Genomic DNA, 13,089 nt, shown 5'->3' on the forward strand with positions numbered 1-13,089 from the left:
CTTTCAGTCTCTCTGGATTCTTTTCCTTTGTGGCGATATTTTCCCCACATATATTAGTTTTAACATTCATGTCATATGCATCATGAGGTATCTTAGGGACTAAATTTGTTTCTATACGTTGTTATCTAAGTCCATTATACTGAGTTGAACGAATATTTTAACCTTCACATCCTCAGTTAGAAATTCCTTAAATAAGGGCAGCTGTAAGGCCCCAATTTTGACCCTAAGATCCCTCATGCTATCTCATCATATGCATTGGCTTTGGGATCACACCTTGGCATCCTCCTTACCCCTCAATCATTGGGTTTGTATTATGAGAGGTCACCAAGCATATTTGATTGTATCATACTTTGTTTTTCATTATTTACTAATCAAAATACCAAAAATATGTCAATGTATAGTTTGTTGCTTTTGTAGGTAGTGTGTGTGTTCACCCATGCTCCATCAAGCTCATATCTAGGGTTTGAAACGCTTAATGCAAGTAGATCAATCAAGAAATTATTCACATTGGTTCTAGATATCATATATGGGTCCCCATGATTTTCACATATCATTTTTATCAAGAAATCATCAAGAGTTTGAAGCTTGTTTGCCTTGGAAGCCCTAATTCATCTAGGTATCTTGTGTGACTTCCTCAACAAGTCTCTTCATCATTTGATCAAATATATCAAGGGATAATTCATATTACATCATCTTACACATATATGATCCTCCATGAGTCCCAAATATCAATAGAATGTCAAGTTTGCAAGATGGTTCATGGTGGTTGACCAGAGAAAGTCAATTGGTCAAAACTGGGGTTCCCTAGACCCTATCTCCTAAAATGTTTATCATATGAAAATTATTACAAGAGAAACGTTAATCCTTATGACATTCCAAACAAATTTAATGTTGAAGTCAATAGGAAGTTTTGCTTGGAAAGTCATTTTTTATGGTGAAAGATTATAGGTCATTTTGTCTGAACCCTAGTTAGGAAGTCAACTTCCAAGGACTATAACTTGCTCAATTTTTATGATATGAAATCCATTCAAGTTACATGATTAAATTCAATACGTCCTTTTCAACTTTGATGTTTGGAAGAAGTTCAAATTCAACTTGAAAATGCATGTGCCAAGAGGAAACATTATAGGTCATTTTGGGCCATTACCATTGAACAAGTGATTTTCCTCAACTTCTAAAATGCATAACTCCTTCATGCCAAATCCAAATGAGGTTAAATGTGTGACCAAATTTAATAGGTTTTAAATAGCTACAACTTTGATGAAGGAACTTTTTTCATTTGAAGTCCATAGCAAAAGTTATTCAAGGTGGAAGAAGTGAACATTTGACTTGGTACTTAGAAAATTTTCAAATATGTTTGATTTTCCAAACTTCCACCTCAAACTTAATCATGTTCTAAGCTTCAAACGGAAAAGTGTTCAACATAAAGTTGTTCCCCTTGATCTCACCTTTTCAGAAAGTCCAAGATCATCTCATTTGGACAAGAAATGAAAGACTTGCACATGGGTTCTTTTCAAGGGACCAATTGGATGGATTTCACCTTCGCATTTCAAATTTAAATGCATGGCCACATGACATGATTTCAGCATTGTACTCAAGCATCTTTGGACCTAAATACATCACTTGATGGATCTATCACACGCCCATGCAAGAATGCAATGCAAATTTCTAAATTTGGCAAAATTTGGAAGTGTGTGGAAATGAATCACATTGGCTATAAATACAACCCTCATGGATCATAATTAAGAACCTCATGCCCAAGCTTTGAACCTGCAATCCAAACCCTCACCATTAAAGGATAATCTTCAAGGTTTTCATTTGAAAATCGAGCTTCAAATCTCATTCTGTTTTGAGATTGAAACTCCAAGAGTCCAAGCTTCTCTTTGATCTTGATCACCTCCTATAATCTTCTGAAGCCAAGCCAAGGACAATTGGGATCAAGATCAAGCAAGGTTGAAGCTATTTCGAAGGTAATTTTTTAGAATTTTAATCTCTTCGATTCTCTCTCAACTCTTTACTATTCTTTGTGATTTTTGGTTGGCTGAAGTCCTACCAATGTAGGCAATAAGATTGAGTTGCTTTGAGGTCAAATCGAAGCAACTCAGTTCATGATCCTCAAAATCCAAATCCCTATATCTTTTCATATACTTGGAATTGGAGAAAATTGAGGACAGACTCGAGCTCCCAGCATTTTTTCTTTAAATCCATGTCCTTATTTTTCATTGTAGTGGTGGTTGGTGGTGGACCAGTCCGGCGAGGTCCACCAGAGAAGAAGACCGGAGCTAGGGCTCTGATGATGTGTTGGCGTGTCCAAAGCCATTGGATCATGATCTCACGTTTTAATCTTAGTCATCTATTTTGATTACCATCCCTGCCACGCGTTTGACTCAAGTGTTGGTGGAATGCACGCTTATGGCCATAAGGTCTGCCACCTCAATTAATGAGGGAGAACTGATGGCCCTCGTTTTTTTGAATTTATGTTTAATTACTTTATTTTGTTTAATTCATAATAATTTCATTTTTAATCCAAAAAATATGGGACTTTCACCAAAAATCCTTGAATATTTTTCTCTTTCATTTTCCGAATTAAAATAATTTTTGGATTAATTTTGAAAATTTTCATGAATTAAATGTTTTTATGCATATTTTTAATTGTTTAAAAATACTTCTGAATTTTCAAAAATGATAATTTTTTTTGTCTAAGGTCCTTTGACCTTGTTTAAACTAGGATAAATCTCTTGGCCATTTATTGTGTGTTTTGAAGAGGTTTTAGGTTTTGACCAAACTAATTTGTATTTTAATGCATTTTTAAATTGATTTTTAATTGATTAATTGTGTAAAAATTATGTTGAGCCATTTTTATGGTCTTGTGATGTTTGACTATTTGTTTGGGCCTTGGTCAAGGTTGATTTGACTTTTGTTGAATTAAAATCATTGGATTTAGGGGACTGATGAAATGTACATTTCATCTCCCAAAATGAATGAATGCTTTTAATTTGATAAAATTCCTCCCGTGACCAATTTGTGTTTCTCTCATTCCCCCCCCCCCCCCCCCTCCCCCTTCATCTTCATCCATATTCTTCCCCATTCCTTTCATTGACCAGTGAAATCTCAAAACTCCTAAGGCTAATTGGTTCATCAATGACCTTGTGGCAGATGAACCAATACAAGTATGGATGAGATAGGTTCATCCCTCTTGATCTTTTCTTTTAGTGTGTGATATGTTTTAGGAGTTTGGTGCATTATACCAAATCTCTAACATGTATTAACACCTAAATTTTTATTGCCCGGCCTTAGATAGTTGTGACTTCTACATAAGTCCAATTACGATTGCTTAACATAGAGCTAATTTTGACCCTAAAGGCATAGCATTCTAGTAAGTGAGATTGTAAGTCTCCCATCCTTCATGGTATTATGTGGAAACTTTGACTTTTTTCCTTCTTATGGAAGATGTCTTGGTTCAAGGATCCATGCTTCTGAATGGATGGTTGAGTGTTCTCCAAAGAATGACTTAATCAATTAAAAAGTAAAACACCATTAACATTCAATTAGTCTTGACTAACATTTGACTAACTCTTACTAATATTGCTTTACTTTCAAGTCATTTACTTTATGAAATTTAATTTTTAGTCATTTATCATTCATCGCCATTTACATTTCATTTAATTTGTTTATGTTTATGCCATTTTCACTTTGCTCATTTGAGCCATATCTTGTGATTGTATATTTTTGTTTGTGCATTCTGATTTTGTTTGTGGTCTTAGGACCTTAAAGCACTTAATAAACAAAAAAACCCATAAAAATGTTTGGTGGACTGTTGATCTTGATCTGAACTTTTAGACTTAGAACTAGGCAACATTCCCTATGCAAAAAGGACTTGGACAATGCCAACATTCTAGGACCAAGTTATTGTGAACGATCCTTCATCTGATGCAAGTCTTGGGATGTCTTTGAGTTCATATGCTACATTGTTTTGGTGCAAACTATTATTTTGATCTTGTGTCTAATGCTTTATTCTGAGTTGATCAAGGAGTATTTCATTTGATACATGAGAAGACAAAGAAGATTGCTAGCTATGGGATTTGCTTGCTTGGATGGGGCTATCTTTATTTGATGCCTTGAACTTCATGATGTTTGATATTGCGAATTGCTTGCTGATTATTGCTTGATTCAAAGTCCAAAGGAAAAACGGGTTTCTATATGAAATTCTTGTCTGTTAGATTGCATCGCATTGGTCAGATATTTTCAACTCTTAACTTTTAATTTTATGCTTAGGTTAGCCTCCTCATCTTCTCCCACTTCTTAAATTTAAAAATATCTCCCCCTCTTCAAAAACTTTCTTTTCTTGTGATTTCAAACTTAGACCTTATTTCAAGTAGAAACTTTGGCCTTACGCCATTGAATTTTTTGAACTTCCTTTTCTTGAATCAAACTTGTAAATAAATCTAATCATATTGACTTAAAATTTCAAAAAGACAAAAAAAACTAACAACTTCATTCAAATTCTTTTGGCCCTTTTGTGCCTTTCTTATTAACCTTTTATTAAAAGCAACCCACTCATTTTGAGATTGTTACCACAAACTACAAGGTTTTGATCCCTCATTTTTATGTTGGTGCGTAGGCACAAGTTCGAAGGTATTGTCAAACACACAAGTATAATCAATAAATTCTTTTCTCATCCCCACACTCTATTTTTCTCAAACATCATTTTATACCAAAAACACATACGCACATAAAAAAGGACTCCTTAGGAGTACCTAGGACACTTTGGGTGCTAACACCTTTCCTATGTGTAACCAACCCCCTTACTTGTAATCTATGGCATTTTATTAGTTTTGATTTGAAAACTTCTTATCTTTGGGTTTTGTTCTTAATTTTTCCTTTTCCTTTGGAAATAATAAAAGCGCGGTGGCGACTCTGGTTTTATTGACGTCAAGTTTATCCATAACTTGATGGTCATGAGTTTACCGCTACAGGACCAGGGCACGTTGATCTTGAGAGCTCATGACAAAGAAATAACATTGAATGTTGTTGAAGACCAAGAGCTAGAGGAAGATACAAAACCTCACTATCAAATGGGCTTGATCAGGACAGAGGCGAGAAGGCAAAGTAACATACCAACATCAGAGGAAGAAGGGCCTCTCGACTCTCACCACTGCTATTAGCAACCCTGAATGGAAAGACTCTTATCTCCATTCCAAAAGCCAAGGGAAAGAAAAGAAAACGAAAACAAGGTAAGGAGATGGAGGTTAGAAAGGATGTGCGGCACAAAGGAATCCATACTGATGAAAAAGACGGCTTCCTAGTTTTGGACAAGAGGTGCAACAAGGTTTGGAGGCTGAAGTACCCCCCATAATAAGGGAAGTGAACCATCGAGCCATGCAACGTTAAACACAACGCTTCATGGGAGGTAACCCACGCATTTTTATTTCTAATTATTGTTTTTGTTTTTATTGTAGGTTTACATAGTGCTCTGCATAAGAAGGGAAAGATACTCAAATACATGCAGAAGTCATATTGGAAGGAAGGACCATATTTGAGGAAAAGAGAATGAAAATTCTGAAAATCAAGCATAATAGCAGCCTGACACGGCCGCCCGTGTCAACTGACACGGCCCATAACAGGGCCTTGAAAAAAAGGATGAAAATTGAGCAGAAACAGTAGCTTGACACGGCCGCCCGTGTCAGGAGCACTAAAGGAAGGATAAAATTGCCTCTTGGTAGTGGCCTGACACGGCCGCCTGTGGCAGATGACATGGCCCATGTCAGGAAACCTGGAAGCCACGCCCTTGGTCAGTGGCATGACACGGCCACCCGTGTCAGCTGACACAGCTCGTGTCAGGCATGTGGGTTTGAAATTTTTTGAACTTCTTATGGGCCCACCATCATTACTACCCACTAACCACTCATTAGCCAACCATATTCATTCCCAAAAAACTGATTTCACACTAAACCACTCATTCTCTCTCATATTTTCATCTTCTCCACCTTTTTTCTCTCAAAAAACCTTCACCCTCCATTAACAACCTCACTCTAAAGCTTCCATCTTTACCACCTCCACAACCCCAAATCACAAACTCCATTCATGAATCCTTCCCCATTTTCCATCCTCATCCTAACCATGGTTTCAGTTTTCTCTAATTCCTATTTCGAAATTTTCGAATTTTTTTGTAGGTCCAAAATGCCCCCAAGAAGGATTTTGACAGGAAAGCAACAAATGGTCGAGACCTCAAGGTCACAAAAAAGACCCAGCCGAAACCCGAATCCGCACAACATTGTCTTCAACAATCCAGAGCAGTAAAAACGGTACTAAATTCATAGAAAGCGGAAGCTCACACCCATCAGGTATATGTGCGAACAGACCCTTACTGATTTAGGCCTTAAAGTTGAAGTTGACAGGATGTTCCATGTACTGGGGATGTTGGAATTCATGAGCCTCGAAGCGCCGACCTATGAGCGTATCATGCTTGAATTCTTGAGCACCCTTGAATTCCAACTGGATAAGCAGTGGATTAACATGACGAGGTACTACTACGGTACTCTCCGATTCCGCCTTTTTAACAATTATCATGAGATGTCTGTGTAGGGGTTGGCAGGTATTCTCTGACTCTCACTATATGGACCGGGTGCGGTCCCTGATGGGGTTTGTCCGAAAGATTTCTAGACTGCCATCACTAGGAGGACTGATTACACCTCAAAGGTGCAAAAGCCTCTGGCATCCATCATGTTTGGACGGGGTGATAGCACAGGTGTGGCAACTTAGTGGGAGTTGTTCTTCATGTATTCGATGGCACAGAACCGTGCCATCAATGTTGCGGCCTTTGCAGCCGATTACTTGGGGAGAGTTGGTCGGGGCAGATTCCGGGGGTATTTTCGTTGGGGGCATGTGTAAGACCCCAATTTTTACCCTAAGATCCCTCATGCAATTTCATCATATGCATTGGCATTGGGATCATACCTTGGCATCCTCCTCACCCCTCTTTCATTGGGTTTGTTTTAGGAGAGATCACCAACCACTATGTGATTGTATCATACTTGTATATCATCATTTTACTAACCAAACTACCAAAAATATGTCTTTGCATTTGCCTAACTCTTTTGTAGGTAGGGCATGATCATCATTGATCTATCAAGTTCACATTTAGGGTTTAAGACCCTCATAGCTAAGAGCACAACCAAGGATTGATTCACAATGTCTCAAAGCATCATATAGGAGTCCCAATTATCTCTACATGTTATATTGATCAAGCATTCTTTAAGAATTTGGAGGTGATTTGCCTTGGAAACCCTAGTTTGACTGGGTATCTTAAGTAACTTCTCCAATAAGCTATCTCACCAATTGATCAAATTTCTCAAGGGACACTTCAAAATTCATCATATTATGCATATGTGATCTACCATGAGCCTAGAAAGTCAAGAGAATTGGAAGTTAGCAAGTTGGTTGATGGTGGTTGACCAGATGAATTCATCTGACCAAAACTGGGTCTCCCTAGACCCCATCTCCTACAATTTTAACCATATGAAAATGATTTCAAGATAAATGTTACTCTAAATGACATTCCAAACAACTTTAATGTTGAAGTCTAGAGCTAATTTTTCTTGGAAAGTCATTTTACATGTTGAAACATTATAGATCATTTTGTTTAAACCCTAATTTGAAAGTCAACTTCCCAAGACCATAACTTTCTCAATTTTTATGAGATGAAAGATTTCCAAGTTTCACAATCAATTTCAATATGTATAATTCAACTTTTATGTTTGGAGTGAGAGATAAATCAACTTTTATGAGCATGTGATATGAGGATACATTATAGGTCATTTTTCCCTATACCATTGAACAAGTGATTTTCCTCAACTTCAAAAATGCATAACTCTATCACTCTAAATCCAAATGACATGAAATTGGTGACCATTTTGAAGGTCTTTGAAATATATACAACTTTGATGAAGATGCTTTTCTCATTTGGAGCTCACATAAAAAATTAAGTAAGGTGGAATATTGAGATATATGACCTACCAATTCTCACTCAATTCTCTTGGATCTTTGGTTGTCTGAAGTCCTACCAATGTAGGCAAGAAGATTGAGTTGCTTTGAGGTCAAATCGAAGCAACTCAGTTGACACACCTCAAAATTCAACTCCTTATATCTTTCTATATATTTGGATTTAGTTGAAATTGAGGTCAGATTCGTGCTCTACGCCATTTTTTCTTTCAGATCATGTCCTTCTTTTTCATTTTTTTGATAGTGATGACTGAACCAGTCCGGTGAGCCTCGCCTGAGAAGGTGACCGGAGTTCCAGCGCCTGTGGTGTGCTGGACAGGTTTTGAACCATTGATCTCATTTGAAATGTTTTAATCTCACACGTTGGTTTTGATTACCATTGGTGTGGCGCGCTGACTCAAGTGTACCATGGAGCGTGCATTTTCATCCACTTGATCTGCCACCTCAATTAATGAGGGAGATCAAGTGGTCCACGTTTTTTCTGATTATTTGAATTTCATTTAATTTGTTTTATTTTCATTAATTCATATTAATTTTAATATTGATCCAAAAAATATGAGAGTTTCACCAAAAAAATTTAAATAAAATCCACTTTCATATTTTGAATTAAAATTATTTTTTGGATCATTATTAATATTTTTCATGATATAATTGATTTTGTGAATATTTTTAATTGTTTAAAAATACTTTTAAGTTTCTAAAAATTCTGAATTTTTTTCTCCAAAGTCCTTTGACCCTGTTTGACCTATGATAAATCTCATGGCCATTTCTTTGGTGTTTTGATGAGATTTTAGGAATTTGACAAACCATATTTAATTAAATGCATTATTTTTAGTATTTTTAAATTGAATAAATGCCAAATAATTGTGTTGAGTCATTTTAATTGTTTGTATAAGTTTGACTTGTGTTGTTGGGCCTCGGTCAAGGTTGATTTGACTTTGCTAGGTTAAGATCATTGGATTTAGGGGATTAATTGAATGTATATTCCATCTTCCAAAATGAATGAATGATCTTAATTTGGTAAAAATCCTCCTTTGTCCAATTTGAGTTTTGATCTATTCGCCTCCCTCTTCATCTAATTCCCCTTTTTTATGTATCCATTTCATTTGACCTATGATATCTTAAGGTCCTAAAGCTAGTTGATTGAAAAATCAACATAAGTATGGATGAGATTAGGCCACCTCTTTTGCATATTCTTTTTGTGTGTGGTATGTTTCATGAGCATAGTCCATTATAATATGTCTCTAACATGCATTAACACCAAAATTCTATTGTCCGACCTCAAATAGTTGTGACTTCTACATAAGTCCAATTACGATTGCTTAACATAATGCTAAAATTTTGACACAAAAAGGCATAGAATTCTAGTTAGTGAGATTGTAAGTCTACCCTCTTTCATGGTATTGTATGGAAACTTGGCATTTTCCCATCTTTTGGTAGATGTCTTGGTTCAAGGATCCATGATTGTGATAAGTGGGTCGAGTGTTCTCCAAAGAATGACTTAAAAAATAAAAAATAAAGGCAAAAGCAATACTAACTTCTAATTCATTAACAACTAACATTTAATTTCAAGTCATTTACTTTTAATGCCCTTTAATTTTAAGCTCTATTCATTTGCCATTATTCATACCATTCTAATTGTTTATATTAATGTCATTTTCACTTTGTCCACTTGGACCATATTATGTGATATATCTTGTTTGTGCATATTTTGTTTGCTTATGTGGTTTTTGACCATTAACGTACATAATAAGAACAAAAACCCTAAAAAACTATTGTGTGGACTGTTGGTTTGATCTTGGACAATTAGACTTGGAATTTAGACAACATCACTATGCAAAAGGACTTGGCCAATGCCAACTTTCATGTAACCAAGTTCTTGCAATTTGAAACTTCATCTGATACATCATTGAAGATCCATCTGAGTTCATCTGCAACATGATCATTATGAAGGTGTTATTTTGAACCTGTGACTTATGGAATTCATCTGCTACATAGGCCAATTTGAAGAAGATTATGGAGTGGCTAAAGCTTGGATGTGGCTATATTTATTTGATGCCTTGCTCTTCAAGTTAATATGTTATGCATTGTTTGTTGCTTGATTCTAATGTCCAGGGGAATTTGGGTTTATATATGGCATTCTTGCCTATTGGATTGCATCCCATTGGTCAGATCTTTTCAACTCTTAACTTTTAAATTTATGCTTAGGATTAGTCCCTTCATCTCCTCCTCATCTCTTTAATTTTAAAATCTCTCCCTCCTTTTAAAAACTTCTTTGCTTGTGTTTGTCTTTTTTTTAACGTAGACTCTTTGCAAATTAGAAACTTTGGCCTTATGCCATTGCATCTAAAAACTTCTTTTATTAAATCAAACTTGTAAATAAACTTAACTATACTTGACTTAAAATTTTCAAAAGCCAAAAAGAACTAACTCATTCAAACCATTTTCTAGACCCTTGTGTCTTTCAAACTTAATTTTTGATTAAAAACAATGCATCCACTTTGAAATTTGTATCACGAACTACGAGGTTTTTATCCCTCATTTTTATGTTGGTATGTAGGCATAAGTCCGAAGGTTTTGTCAAACACAAAAATATAATTAATAAATTCTTTTCTCATCCCCCCATTCTATTTGTTTGTAAACATCACTTTGTACAAAATACATATGCACACAAGAAAGGGCTCCCTAGGAGTACCTAGGACACTTTGGGTGATAACACCTTCCCTCTGTGTAACCAACCTCCTTACCTGTAATCTCTGGCATTTTATTAGTTTTGATTTGAAAACTTCTTATTTTTGGATTTTGTTCGTACTTTTCCCTTTTCCCTTGGAAACAATAAAAGCGTGGTCGCGACTCTTGTTATTTGATGTCTTGCTTATCCATAGCATGATGATCATGAATTTACCGCTACAAAAATTAAGTGGAGACTCTGCTGGGGAGTAGTCTCCAGTGGGTTTAGCCTTCTTTTTTGTGTGTATATAATTGTATATATGTGATGTATGTATATTTGTGTGATACAATCTGCTTGTTGTGCTTGGTGATCTCTGAGTGGTGAGATAAGTTCTAACCCAAACTTGAGTGAAATTAAGATAGGAGGATGGTATAGTCATGTTCGACTTGTGTGGAGTAGTCCTTAACAAGTGGGCTTGAGATCCATCTGCTCAATGGACACCCTTTTGTATTTGGAAATGTCACACAAGTATTTGTGGTTAGGCATTATTATCTCTAATTTGGGTCCGAGAAGCTGAGGACCATGGAACATTTAACCCCCCTTGGCCTATTTAGGACGTAGTGCGGAGACTGTTCAAGTGTAGACTTGATAACAGTTGTTACGCGATACTACACTCAGACGAGTTTCTCTTGAGAATATTATGGGTCGATGAGTCAGTCATCTTAACTTGCAATATCCGATAGATGGAATTAAGACTCTGGGAACTTTTTAGAACATGATCTATAGGTTTTTATCCTTAGTCCACTCGTTTAGGATGGTTCTTACCCAGACTCCATGCTCGTGACTCACAACAAACCCTTGATTCTTGGTTGATCCAATCAAGTCTTGTCAATATCAATGGAACTTGGGTGTTGATAAGGTGTAAACCATAATCCACCAAAATGGATGATTGATCTTGACAATGACTTGATTCATCCCTTCACCTTTGTTTGCTTGCCTTGTGTGTGATCCCTTATTTGTGATTGTTTCATTCATGCATTCATACGCATCATAACATTCATCACACGAAAATTTCAAGGAACTGAGGTATTATTTCCAAATATTTTCAGACCATGGATTGTGGACGAAGGAACACTAAGAAGTACAGTTTCAGATGTCCCAACTTGGAAGAGTTAAGGAAGCTAGCATCTTTTGTATTAGATCCCTTGGACTTCAAACAACGCCATGGGAAGGTTCTGTCTATCTGGTCTGCTGATGTAGTTGAAGGACTTTTGAGTGTGTTAGTGTAGTTCTATGATCCTCTCTACCGTTGCTTTACTTTTCCGGATTATCAGCTTGTACCTATGTTAGAGGAGTATGCCCATCTCTTGGGAATACCTGTTTCTAGCAAGGTACCTCTTAGTGAGTTGGAAGAGATTCCCAGATCTCATCTTATTGCTGAAGCTTTTAACTTGGAGAAATCTGAGATAGAGGCTCATTGGGTGAATAGAGGATTGTTTGGGTTGCCATCTGATTTCCTCATCAAGGAAGCTACTGCCTTTGCTCAAGCTGGTAGTGTGGATGCTTTTGAAGTTATCTTTGTGTTGCTCATTTATAGATTAGCTTTGTTCCCTAACATTGACGGTTTTGTTGATGTTAACGCCATTAGAATTTTCTTGATTGGGAATCCTGTGCCTACATTGTTGGGTGATATGAATTTCTCTTTGCATCTAAGGAACTCTAAAGGTGGTGGAACTATTGTCTATTGCATTCCTCTTCTGTAAAAGTGGTTTATTTCGCACTTGCCTCAGACACCTGCTTTTGTGGAGAACAAACAATGTCTACGGTGGTCTCAGAGACTTATGTCTCTCACTAATGATGATATAGTTTCGTATGATCCTTCATTAAGCAGTTTGGAGATTATTGATTTTTGTGGTGAATTCTCTAATGTGCCTCTCATTGGTACACAAGGAGGAATTAACTACAACCCTGCTTTGGCCCGTCGTCAACTTGGGTTCCCCTTGAGAGACAAACCTAATAACACTTTGTTAGAAGGTCTTTTCTATCAAGAGGGTAAAGATCCCCAACATTTGAAGCAGAAAATTATGCATGCTTGGTATAATGTGCATAGGAAGGGAAGATGCAAGCTTGGTTCGTGCAATTGTGTAGCTTTGGAAGCTTACATTCTTTGGGTGAAGAAGAGAGCTTTGGAGTTGAAGATGTCTTATCCTTCTGAGAGACCTATGTTTGTGGTTGTGGTTGAGCCATTAACTCTCCCTAACCAAGATGTAGAGGAGTTGGAAGGCGCACTCGCCAAGATGAAGAAAGAGAAGGATATGTGGCAAAAGTATTTCCGTGCTTTGAGCAAAAAGCATGAGAAGTTGTAGTTGGAGTTTAAGGATAAAGATGCACTCATTGATCTACTTGAAGACCGAGTG

This window comes from Lathyrus oleraceus, chromosome 2, assembly GCF_024323335.1.
Source record: "Lathyrus oleraceus cultivar Zhongwan6 chromosome 2, CAAS_Psat_ZW6_1.0, whole genome shotgun sequence".
In the NCBI taxonomy this organism is placed as follows: domain Eukaryota; kingdom Viridiplantae; phylum Streptophyta; class Magnoliopsida; order Fabales; family Fabaceae; genus Lathyrus; species Lathyrus oleraceus.